Source organism: Vombatus ursinus, unplaced genomic scaffold (assembly GCF_900497805.2).
Source record: "Vombatus ursinus unplaced genomic scaffold, bare-nosed wombat genome assembly UNPS02014774.1, whole genome shotgun sequence".
Classification (NCBI taxonomy): Eukaryota; Metazoa; Chordata; class Mammalia; order Diprotodontia; family Vombatidae; genus Vombatus; species Vombatus ursinus.
Window position 1 is genome coordinate 14,176,612 of NW_020954552.1, and position 12,337 is coordinate 14,188,948.

At 41.1% G+C, this 12,337-nt stretch overlaps 1 protein-coding gene across 2 annotated transcripts in view; it reads right to left on the reverse strand.

Moving 5' to 3' along the window:
- VCAN (versican) overlaps positions 1-6,215 on the reverse strand; it is a 134,546-nt gene extending 128,331 nt beyond the window's left edge. For both annotated transcript variants that reach the window (XM_027864169.1, XM_027864170.1), the window contains exon 1: positions 5,949-6,215. The gene's annotated coding sequence lies outside the window, so the exon portion shown is untranslated. The remainder of the gene's footprint in view (positions 1-5,948) is intronic.
- Between the last annotated feature and the right edge of the window lie 6,122 nt (positions 6,216-12,337).

Below are 12,337 nucleotides of genomic sequence, written 5' to 3' on the forward strand. Positions count from 1 at the left end.
GTATTCTCTCAAAATTTACTAAGACAGTGAATTTTTATGATTAAATAATAATAATAAATATTAAAAAATACTCATTAGATATTTAGTTCTTACATTGTTTATGAGTGAGTACTATTTATTATATTTCATACTGTCCACACTCTTATAAATATTACAAATAAAATAAACTTTTTATATTTATTTATTTATGCATACACCAGAAGGTATTTTAAAAAAAAAATTGACCAACACATTAAACAGAAATCACTTGTATCTACCATTGAAATGCAGCCTCTTCTGGCACATTTAGTGATAACAGCTTAGCAGTGTCTAGAAAACACTGGACTTAAAAATGAAAAAATAATTTATCCAGTCCAGACTCTAAGAGAAAATTGGCAGAATATGCTACCCAAAGTAGAATCTAGCCAAGACATTTATCTCTACTTCCCCTTGTTCTGTTTTCAAACCAGAGAAAGAGTGAAGGCCTTGTATTTCCTGGTGTGGTACAGTCCAATGCAACAATCAGCATGTTTTCTCCAACCAGAGCCAATAAGCCCTAACAATACATATTTGTCAGTCTTAACCATTTCCTCTAGGTGGGTGGTGAAGTAATGGCCTCCTATATGCCTTCATTCATTATTTTTCTCTAAAGAAGCATGTCTGTGAAACTATGCTCTGAAACAGGAAAATATTCCTCTTTAAATATGATTGCTAGAGATGTGCTCTATGCACAATAGAAAACATTAGCTTTAAATCTAACTCTGAAAGGTTGCTTGGATTAAATGACTGTGGGAGAGGGAGTATGTTGACCTTGTGTTCTCTATATATCACTGGTGATCAATTAGTGTCCAATCATTAACCATGAAGGACTAAGTAAAATCATGTGGGAAGGGAAGGAACAATAGACACAACTTTAATAATTAGATAGTAGTCTGAGAGAGGTACACTTTCATATCGTTTGGTATTTATTTCTGTTTGTGAGTAAAACTCTTAAGAGTCTATCATTTAAGAACTATCTTAAACCTATAAATGCCTATAGAATCAGTAGGAATCTTTCAAACTTTAACAAACCAGAAACCCCACTTATCAACTATTTTTGAAGATTTTTTTTTAGATACTTAGAAAAACAAACCTTAGCCCGTATAAAAACTCCTCTAGGTCAGAGAACTTCCATTCTTCGTTTCCTCATCTGTTAAATGGGTAAGATAGTATTGTGCTACCTACCTCTCAAATTTGTTTCAGGGAAAGGTATGTGCTATTGCATTATATAAATAAGTAATTATTATCATTGTGTTATTTAATGTGAGCTGTTATTCACTGTACCTACTCCAGACTTCCTGCTAGGGAAGTAATTTAGTCCTATGGAGCCCACCCGTATCCTTCTGTTGGGCCAGGGGAATTTTTCACAAGGAAATGTAAAATATTGTAAAATATTCCTTTTTTCTTTTCCAAAGAAACTGAATCCAAAGCAGAGGAATAAAAGCTGGATCTTTTAAGGCCTTATTCATCATTGTTGCTACACTTCCAAGTCTAGGAACAGTATTTAGCTTGGAAAAACACTTGCTTTCCATGTGCCTTCATGATTATGTTTTAACTAAATCCAAAGATTCCTGTTTTAGAACAAATTTAAATCAATATTTTCATGATAGGCTTTGCTGACAGTTGCCAAAGGGTAGCTTGGGAGGTTGGACTCAAAAATCTTTGATGTGACTGCAGTAGAATCATGGGAATTACAGTTGGAAGGGCCCTTAAAGATCATCTAATCCAACCTCATTTTAAAGGTAAGCTAGCTGAAGTCCAGAATGGTCATGCCTTTTATCCAAAGTCACACAGCTTAGCCAATGTCAGAACCCAGGTAGAGCTAGGCTGCTAAACTCATCGTCTGGTTTCAGGTTCTATACTCTTTCCGCTACCCTTCACTGCTTCAAGATGAGTAACTCGAATTTACATCATACTTTTAGATTTTCAAAAGTGCTTTTCTCATTTTTTGTTGTTTAGTTGTGTCTGACTCTTTGTGATCCCCTGTGGGGTTTCCTTGTCAAAGATACTGGAATGGTTTGCCATTTCCTTCTCCAGCTCATTTTACAGATGAGGAAACTGAGGCAAACAGGGTGAAGTGATTTGCCCAGGTCACACAGCCAGTAAGTGTCTAAGACCAGATTTGAACTCAGGTCTTCCTGACTACAGGCCAGGAACTCTATGCACTATGTCACCCATCTCTCCTCACAGCAACCCTTTAAAGTACAGATTGCAAGTATTCATTATACATATTTTACAATTCAGGATCACAGAGATTAAGTAGTTTACCCAGAGTCACACAACTAGTAAGTGTATGAGCAAGGATTATAACTCAAGGCTCCTGACTCCAAAGAAAATTCTGTCAATTGATGAAATTTTGTCAGGGTTCTCTCAGAGAGAACTATGTCCTTAGACTCTCTGAATAGTAGCCAGAATAAACTTCATTTGACTGCACTTTCTTCAAGGTCAGAAATCTTCCTTTAATCACCAACATTTCTATAAAACCTGTATATGAATTTCTACGTTAATATAGTAGAGCACTTACCATTATTCATCTCCTCCTCTAAAACGCTGTATTTTAAAATGTCTCCCTACTTTCTTAGATGACCCCCTCCTCAAAAAAGAAAAAAATAAATAAATGAAAGAACCATCAACAAATACTCCTTTAGTGCAGTCCCTTTTAACAGCATCTGGATGCAAGGCAGTGAGTGTCTGAACATGCCACACCTGTCTGACTGCTGTTTGTACTTGATTCACACCCGTTCTTGGGGTCTCTTTGCCTCCCTCCACCCCTCCACCCCTCCACCCTCCTTCCAAATATGTTCATTGGCCTGCAGCATATTGGAACTCATAGAAAACATATGTCTGTGGAAGAGGAGGAGGAAGAGGAGGAGGAGGAGGAGTTATGAGCTGGGTTGGCAGTTTGGTGGGGCTGGCTGCGACTGACAGCCCCAACATGACTCCAAAATCCCAGACAAACTCAAACGGACTAGCAACTTTCTCCCGGTGCAGCTTTACAACACATGTTCAGAAAGTAACATGAAACTTAAAAAGAGAAGCTCCAATATGTCTCTGGCACCTCTCTGGATGTGATAGGCTCAGTCCACGTGGCGGCGGGTAAAACCCAGAGATGGGAGGGAGGCCAGGCCGGCTCCCTCTCCTGGGCTTGGGTAAGAGCGTGCCCGGCCGACTGGGCGGCTGGATGGAGAGTGAGCCAGCCAGCACTCTCAAGTAATAGATGCCTGCCTTTGTCCTTGGAGCCGGGCCACCTCCTAATGAAGATCAGTTACCTCCTCCCCCACTCATTGTGGAGCTCTCTGCCATAGACCCGTTTGTGAAAGCAGATGGAATTAGATAAACTCTTAAAATAAGACATGGCCCCCAAACCAAACTGTTTAGTGTGCCAGCATTTATGAAACACCCCAGTCGTTATCCCACAAGGTACTGCTAGCTTCCTCGCGTCCTCCTCCTTGTCCGATGTCTTTCACTTGTTTCCCTCCTCCTCCTCCTTCCTGTCCCTCTCCCTCTCTGTCTCTTTCTCTCTGTCTCTGTCTCTCTGTCTCTGTCTCTCTCTCTGTCTCTGTCTGTCTCTGTCAGTCTCTCTCTCTCTCTGTCTCTCTCTCTCTCCCTTTCCTCTCTTCCCCTTTCCTCATCCTCTAGTGGTTTTAGTGTTGCCAAATGCGTGTCGGGAAAAGGACTATAGGCGTTTTCAAAAAGTTGCAGTCTCAGCTCAGTCACTCGTGCTTGTGACAGCTACCCCAATCTCAGGGATGTTCTGGGGAGAAAGATGTAACTCAAAAAAAGAAAAAGACCTTGAAGCAAAATTAGACAAGATCCCTCTTTTTCCCCTACACTGTAAATTAGTTCCACAAGCCCCTACCTAATTCCTTCTTTCATCTGCCTGCGTAGGTAGAAGAATAAAAAACGGGAGACCAAACTCTTCTTCTATTAATGAATGGTTTGGAGGGCGGCTCCCTCCCTGAGGTTTAATCAATGGAAGATGTGGCTCAGCATAGCCCGGCTTCTCCATCAGGGGGCGCCGCGGCTCGCTACAAAGTGGGAGATGATTCCTAGACTTCTAGGTTTGCTGAAGGCGATAGCGGAGAGGAGGGGCAGATTTGCGGCTGCGCCCCACCTCCTCCCTCCAGCCCTAGGAGAAAGGCAGGGATTTCACACAGCCCATTCATTTGTCAGCGGTGGGGGAGGGAGGAGAGGCACTAGCCAAAGAGCCCTAGGCAGAGACAGATAGAGGGGGAAGAGAAAGAGAGTGGCAGAGGGAAGAAAAAGAAAGACAAAGAGGAGAGGGAGGAGAGTCCGTGGGTGTATTTAGGTGTGGGGAGTGCATTGTGAGCTAGAGGGTTCAGGCATCCTGGGCTCAGTCTTAGTTTTCCCTCTCTAGTAGCTTCTAGGGGTCCCAGGGACATCTCCCTCTTCCCAGTCTCCAGAGTCCGGGTGTGCGCTGAACAGCTGAATCCGAAAGCAAATAGTTTCAGCTATGACACATATTTTTCTCTTGCTCTCGCTTTTGCCTATCAGAGTGACCACTCCACACCCTTTAACAGAGAGCGAGTCCAAATTCCCCTACGTAAGAGCACCCGACCTGAGCTTTTGATTTCCTTATTATGAGGTTTTTCTGAGCCGGACAACGAGAAACTCCTAGTTGGAGACTGCCCCCCACCCCGAGCTCCCGGCTCACTCTCTCTGCGGACTCTTTGACCCAGTAAGAAAACTTGCTCAACTTCAGTGCAAAGAAGTGGGAGGGACCAAAGAAAGAAAAGAAGGCAGAAAGAGGGATGCTTCGCAGGGGATGGGGACCGATCCCAAAGTTCTCGTTAAGATGCAGACTTTGGATTTCCGGTCCACCTTTGTCTAGGGAGCTCACACTGAATTAGACGTCCAGTGGTTGGAGAGGGGATGCAGAGGGGGAGCGCGCCCCTCACCCCTTTCAGGAAATGCTAGGGAAATTCAACTGTAACTCCTGCTACCACCACCACCACCCCACCCCGCGAATCAGCTTCCTCTGGGGAGAAATGATCGTTCACAAGCTTACTTGATCGGTTCAAGCTAGAGCTTTTTCCCGCCGTCTTCCCGGTTTCTACAGCACTTCAAACGCACCCCCACCCCCATCCCCAAGTCATTTCACACTGCTCCCCTTGTGTGCCCGTAGGACAAAAGAACATAGGGGCGCAGAAGGAAGCTTTCCCCCCTACTCCTCCCAAGAGGATGGGGGTGGAAGGAAAGGATTTTTGCTCCAGTGACCCCTTGATCTCTTTCTACCCTCACCTCCCCCTAAACACCCCAGGTGGCTGAAAGGAGATCGCCTGCTCTTAGCGTCCTGCCACTGTTGCAGCAAAAAAGGAAGGATGCAGGCTCCAGGTCACTTCCCAATCCCTCTTCCAGAGGCTGCCCAGAGAGTGGCTTTCCAGGAATGCCAGAAACTAACCACAAACCAGGGGCAAAAAGACCCGGTAGCCAACACTCACTCTGGAAGATTTCATCCACTTTTCATAGACAACAGCTGGATGTCTGATTCCCCAAATAGCCTATGTATTGAAACATTTTTTTTTCAAATCACTGTGTAGTCACACCTCCCTAGACTTTCCTTTGAGAGTTGTCTTTCACACCCCTTTCCCCCAATTCTTCCAATCTTCCTCTCCATTCCCACCCTGTTTTCTTTGTCCCGCTCTTTTCAGCACCACAATTCCATCTGTATTCCTAACCATTGTATTTCTCTTGCAAAATGCACTTTTAAAAGTTACCTGCAATCTGTTTAAGGAAAATTGTGCTTTCCCCTAACTTAACCTAAAAGCCGCTACTTTTATTTGTCTTGGGGGAAAGACTGTCACAAATAGCTATGTCCTCCTTTTTTGTTTTTTAAAGCCCACAAGTGATTCCTAGCAGCCAATTTTTTTAAAAGAAAAGGGAGGGGAGAACAAAAGAGACATAATTACCTTAAAGGTGGCTGACTGCAGAGTTTAGGGGGCAAAAAAGGTAAAAAGGAAAGAAAAAAGAATCCCAGTGCAGTGCTGAGGTTATTCCAGAGTTGCTCGTGGTCACACGAAGCAGTAAATTCCTTGATTAATGCTCAAAGAAGCTTTGCAGGAGATGCTGAATCCTGGAGGGTTCCTTGCTCCCAGAGCCTGCTGGAGAGCACCTGATTCTGAGCGTCTGCGCCCGAGAGGAGTTCCTCCTCGAAGAGGCTCCCAGGCAGCTTCGCCTGCAAGTTCAAATGCGGGCTGTGACACCCATCATTATTATATCATTGTACCGTCAGCGCTGAGGAGGAGACTCAACTCGAGTAGAAGGAGGAGGAGGAAGGAGAGGAGGAGGGTTCATTCACAGGCTCCAGAAGAGCTTTGCAGACACAGTCACGAGAGCTCAGGTTTTCTGGAAAGCAGGCTGAAGGGGCAGCACAGGCAGCTCCAGGCTCTTGCAGCAGGGGCCGCCTGCCTCCCCAGGCACTCCCACCTCTCCCAGTTTCTTCTTGACAAGAAGTACCAATAGGCTTGGGGAAATAGCAGCGCTCCCCATTCAACAACTTAGTGAAACATCTTGCTTTGCACCGGGGGGGAGGGGCGGGTGACGGGACGGGACGGGACGGACTGCTGGCCTCTCTCATTACAGTTTCCCCCCACTGCTTAAGAGCCTTTCTGTTTCGGAGCTAGATTCCTGTAAAAGCTATTGTAAGATATGTAATAGAAAAGTGAACTGGTCATTTTTGCTTTGGAGAAGTAAGACTGTTGAGTAGAAAAGAACTTGGTTACAGTGTGTTTACACTACAATATCTGACTTCGTGTCCCAACTGTGGAAAGTGTCAGGCTTCTGGCTCCCGCCAACCCTAAAGGAACGCTGAGAAACTGATTATATGAAAAGGAAAAAGAGGGGAGAGAGAGAGAGGGAGAGAGAGACATAGAGAGAGAGACAGAGAGAGAGAGAGAGACAGAGAGACAGAGAGAGAGAGAGAGAGAGAGAGAGAGAGCTTAATTGTTAATGTTGCAATCTCAGAAAGTAATGTAAACCTATATTGGGATTACTTGAAGCAAATCTCACATAGGATTCAGCTTAAATACAAGTTTCCTTTTTCTCAGAAACACACACACAACCCTGTTTGTATGTATTGTCTGTTGTTTATCTATATTTTAGAAAGTTAACTCATCATGATGTGGTCAATGATTTTCCTTATTTTCAGCTAATGTGCTGAAATTTAAGCAATTCCTTTATACACAACCAATTCTGCAAAAGAAAAGATTAATATTAAGATGCAACACCATCATTCCAATCTAAAAAAATCCAAATAGACCTAATACAGTTTAACAAATGATCAAATATTTTACATATTGACTTAAAGAACTTGGAAAATGTGGAGTTCGTATTTTTACCCATTTTCTTTGAACCCAGTTCTGAATTAATACAACCCTGCAACCATAAGCTTCATCCAAGGTAAAACCAGCAATATTAGAATCAATGGTGGAAGTCCCTTTTGCATTTGTCTCTTTGTGCTGTGTGCTGCTGCATTTACTATGATATTGGAGGCCCTAGTTACAAAACCGTATCAACAGCAATACCTCAGCCCAGTGGTGATTAAAGGAGAAAGTTTCAGTTTTCACTCTGAATTTCCTTGCTTCTGTTGGTTTAAGCCAACACTTTAACCTTTTGGTAACATAGATTTTCTGCATGTGCACATTTAAAAGCATGCCTTTTGGTTGCTTTCTGGATGCTAACTATAGATTTAAAAAACCAAAAAAAACTTAATGACAAACCCATACAAGATTTGCCTAGAAAACTCCAAGTCTCAAGATGTTTGTTTCATTTGTTTCTAATATATCAGCTCATGAGATATGAGTATCTATCAATTGTGTGTGTGTTTTTTCCACCAAGCTGACTTTCCTGGTACAGCTGATCGATGAATGAAAGCATTATACTAGTGTTCTTAATGTTTAGTTTTTATAGTACTATACCATACTTCATTACTACAGAATTCAATTGGCTTTACAGCAAAATAAGTATCTTCAACTACACAAAAGAAAACTAGATGAAGTAAATAGTTGGAGAGAATTTTCTATTTCTAAAAGGCAATTAGAAGTCATCTTCAAGGGGTCATTAAGAATATCACAGATGGTGATTCTGGCTGCAAATGATTGAATATTATCGGTCAGACATCCTTTAGACCCTAGTCTGCTTTTATTTTTTTGTGTAAGCATTTCTTTAGCTCTTTTACTTATAATCTAGTTCAAATCCCATCTTCCGTATCCCACCCCTTGAAGGCACTGCTAGTTGCCTTCCCTCTAAGATTACTTTCTGTTTATATTATATATAGATATAGATATAGATATAGATATATGTCTTACATGTACATAACTGTTTGCATATTGTCTCCACCATTAGAATGTGAGCTTCTTGAGAGCAAGGACCAGGTTTTCTGCCTTTCTTTGATTCCCAATGCTTGGCAAAATGCTTGGCACATAGTAGGCACACAATAAATGCTTCTTGACTGATGGGATAAGTGCTTAATAAATGTTTGTTGATAATTACCTTTATACAGATGACAAACTCCGGACCACTACTGCAGAACAAAGGCATTCTCTTTAATAACTATTAACAGGGAGATCAGAGATCACACTTCATTTTATTGTATGGTGACAAAAACCATGTTTAGCTGGTTCTTTCCATTACTCAACATTAATTTTTTTAGAAGACTAAACAGTTAGTCAAGGCTGCCAAATAATTGAAATAAAATGGCATAATTTTCTTCAGTGGTTTCTTTAAACTTGAAGACAGATTTTCTATATACAATAGAGAAGGGAAAGAGAATTATTTTCTAAATAATAAACTTTCCACAATGCAAACACATTGAGTTAGAAGTCAGTTTGGAGGCTGTGTAATCCAACACTTTCATTTTACAGATGAAGAAACTGAGTTGCAAGACCTTAAGTGCCTAAGGCCACATGGGTAATAAGTGGAAAAACCAGAATTCAAACTCTTATCTCTGACTCCACATCCTCTCTATTTCCATGACCCCATTATTCCTATTAGATTCATAATGGAATAAAAGCATAGTATAAAAACCTATTGAGCACATTGTTCGGTCAAGGTCAGTTTCTAAACTCTATGTGCAATGTCATCATTTTTACATGTGACTTTTCATAAGGATTTTTTTAAAAATAAAGAGCAGTGATTACTATCTATCTCTGGTGAAGATGCTTTCCTAATCGGAAAATAGCTTTTTGCAGTTTTTTTGTAACAAAAGTCCTTTTTGCCTTGTCTAATTACATGAGTGCACTTTCAACTCATGTCCTTACATTGGAGAAATCTTTTATGTAAACCACAGGGTCTCAGATGTGGATAGCTAGAGCAAGATCTTCATTCATAGAGCTAGTGTCTACATGAAACCACAAACCAGAGGCCATCTCCTTTCCTCCTTGCTTCAATCTTACTCAGAAAATAGGGTCAGTAAAGCAGGCAGTCAATGATTTGGAGAAGCATTATGTGGGCTGCAGGTGGAGCTCAATGGAACTGCATCTGATGGCTCTTTCTGTGGTTCTTGATGATAACACTTCAATCTCACCATTTTTTTTTCTTGATTAAATGATCCTAAAGAACTATTCTAAGACATAATATTGTTCCTTCTGCAGTGAGGTTGTTGGAAGAACCAGGACTCTAAGCCCGTATGCATTAAGAGAAGAAAGACACCTCATTTCAAGTGTTTAACATCCTGGTGCTAGCTGTACTAGTAGGTGTTTAATAAGTTCTTGCTGATTGATTGATAGCTCCAGGGGACAAGATGCTTGGAATGAAAATGTTTTGCTCTACATGGTCATAGAATCATGCATCTAGAGTTGAATATCACTTCAGAGGAAGTCTTGTCCACGCCTTCATTTTATAGATGAGGAAAATGAGGTGGGGGATGGGAGGGGGTTAAATGACTTTTCCAATGTCACATAGGTAATCAAGTCCTCTGACTCCAGAGTCAGTTCTCTTTTCCACTTTATCACCAGGCTCCACATGACTACCTTGCTATCTGGAAAAAATAAAGTCCTTAGAAAAAAAAGGCAGTCAGCATTCTAAGAGCACACCATTAAATTGGTAAACTGATTAGAGCTATTTTGTCCTGCTCTCCAAATCCTCCTGGTTCCCTAGGATCGATCACTCAAGTATATATTGGTAATGTACATTTACCCACTCGTATCCATATAAACAGAAAGAAGATAATATAGATTCTTTGTTGATTTGCTTGTCATGAAATAAAGGAACACTGCAAAGAGTAGAGAGTGATAATAAGTATCTCATGGTCTCAAGAGTGAAATCTGTAACTTGGAAAAATGAACACGGGCAAGTTACTTTGGAAAACAATGAGGATCATTGTGCCATAATAATAAAAGAATTGGTAGCTGGCAAGACCTACATGAAATGATGCAGAGTAAAGTGAGCAGAACCAGGAGAACAATTTATACAATAACAACAACATTGTACAGACAAACAACTCTGAAAGACTTAAGAACTCTGATACATGCAATGACCAACCATAACTCCAGAGGACCAATGATGAATCTTGCTACCCAACTCCTGACAGAGAAGTGAAGGATATATTTTTGAATGTGATAAATATAAGAGTTTGTTTTTCTTGACTAAGCATATTTGTTACAAGGGGTCCCCCCCCCACTTTTCTTATTGGGAGCATAGGGACTGGGAGAGTGGAGGGAGAAGAAAATAAAATTTTGCTCATTAAAAAAATTAAACAATGCAACTTATTTTTCTCAAAAATAGGGTACAGATTATTAGAACACTCAAAAAAATTGAAATGTCACACTAAAATATTTCATCCAACAAAATCTTTTCCTGCGTCATCCAGTTTCCTTCTCCTATCTGTTCAGGGCTTTCCAGAATTTAATGGGAAGTCTGTCCACATCACAGCAGATTTGTGCTAGCAAGAGCCAAGTTAAAACATGAAGTAATGTGAAAGACTGGGCATTGAAAAGTGGATGACTTCATCTGGGCTAAGGGAGGCAATATGAGTCTCTCTACACAGCAGCCAGGCTCCTAAAGTCATCCATACCCGCCTCATTTTGCTGCGTGGTGAGTAACGTCAGAAACCTTCTTATTTTTGACTCTGCCAAAAAAAAGGGGGGGGGGGAGGAAGATAAATAAGACCAAATTGGAAAAAAAAAGAATCAACCTTTATGCACTCCATCCCATTTTTCTTCCAAACTCTTGATATTTTTTCCCCTTTAAATGTAGGTGATGATCTTCAAGCTTCTGAGTGAGCTGGGATTGTCACTGCGGTGCCTCCCTTCTGAACACAAGGAAGCAGCAGAGATCTTAAAACAGGAGCAGGCGCTTTATAGGGAACAAGGAAGAGGAAGAGGTTCTAAGGAGTTAGCGTTTGTTGTAGCTGCTAATTCAAATCACTGCCATTAAAGTACAATGAGATTTATGTATGTCTTAAGGAAAGTAACTGCTGCAAGGATTGAAAAGCAGAGATTTGGTGATCTTGAGTTAAAGAGTGTGATATGCAAAAAGGGAAGATAAAGTTTGAAACAAAAAACAAAACCTCTACATAGTGAAAATTGTCTGTTATTCAACAGTAAAGCTATACTAACCTTTGAGGAAGTTGAGGAAAGTTGTCGGATGCTAGAAAGAAATTCACCTTCTAATTCATCAACAAATGAATTTTAGCTCGATTTAGACACAGAAGGTTCAGGGCACAGTGTCAAAATCTCAAGACTAGATAAAACTTTAGTCTGGCAATTCATACAGAAGATCTATCTATGTGGTAGAACTAGCCAAATAAAAGTGGCTGAATAGGAGGTGTGGTTGTCTGCAAAATATAGCAGGCGCTTCATCCAGTTCCATATCCATTTTAGCTTGTTATCTTTGTGACTTTGTAGCATCTATGATGGCATGATCTTGGTATAATACAGACAAAAGAACATATGTTTCTTAGCTGTGCTTCCTTCTTATAATTTGATAGATTTCTGACTTCTATCAGTGTGGATAACTCTCCCCATGGGAACAGATAAACTCTTCTGTTTAGCTTTTAATGCCCTATACAACCTGGCCCCAACCTATCTTTCTAGCCTCATTGGATATTACTCTCCCTCCAGCACTCTGTGATCAAGTCAAAATGACATTCCTTCCATCCTTCATGACATTCCATCACCCATCTCCTGTTCCTTTTCACTGGCCATTCCACATTCCTCAAAAGTACTCACTACTGACCTCCACCTCAGTCCACCCCCCTTTTTTTCCTTTAAGACTCAGCTTAAACACTAGCTTCTACATGAAGCCTTTTTTGATTCCCTTCCCCTCTCCCAAAAGAAGGTTAGCACCCTCCCTCCCCTAC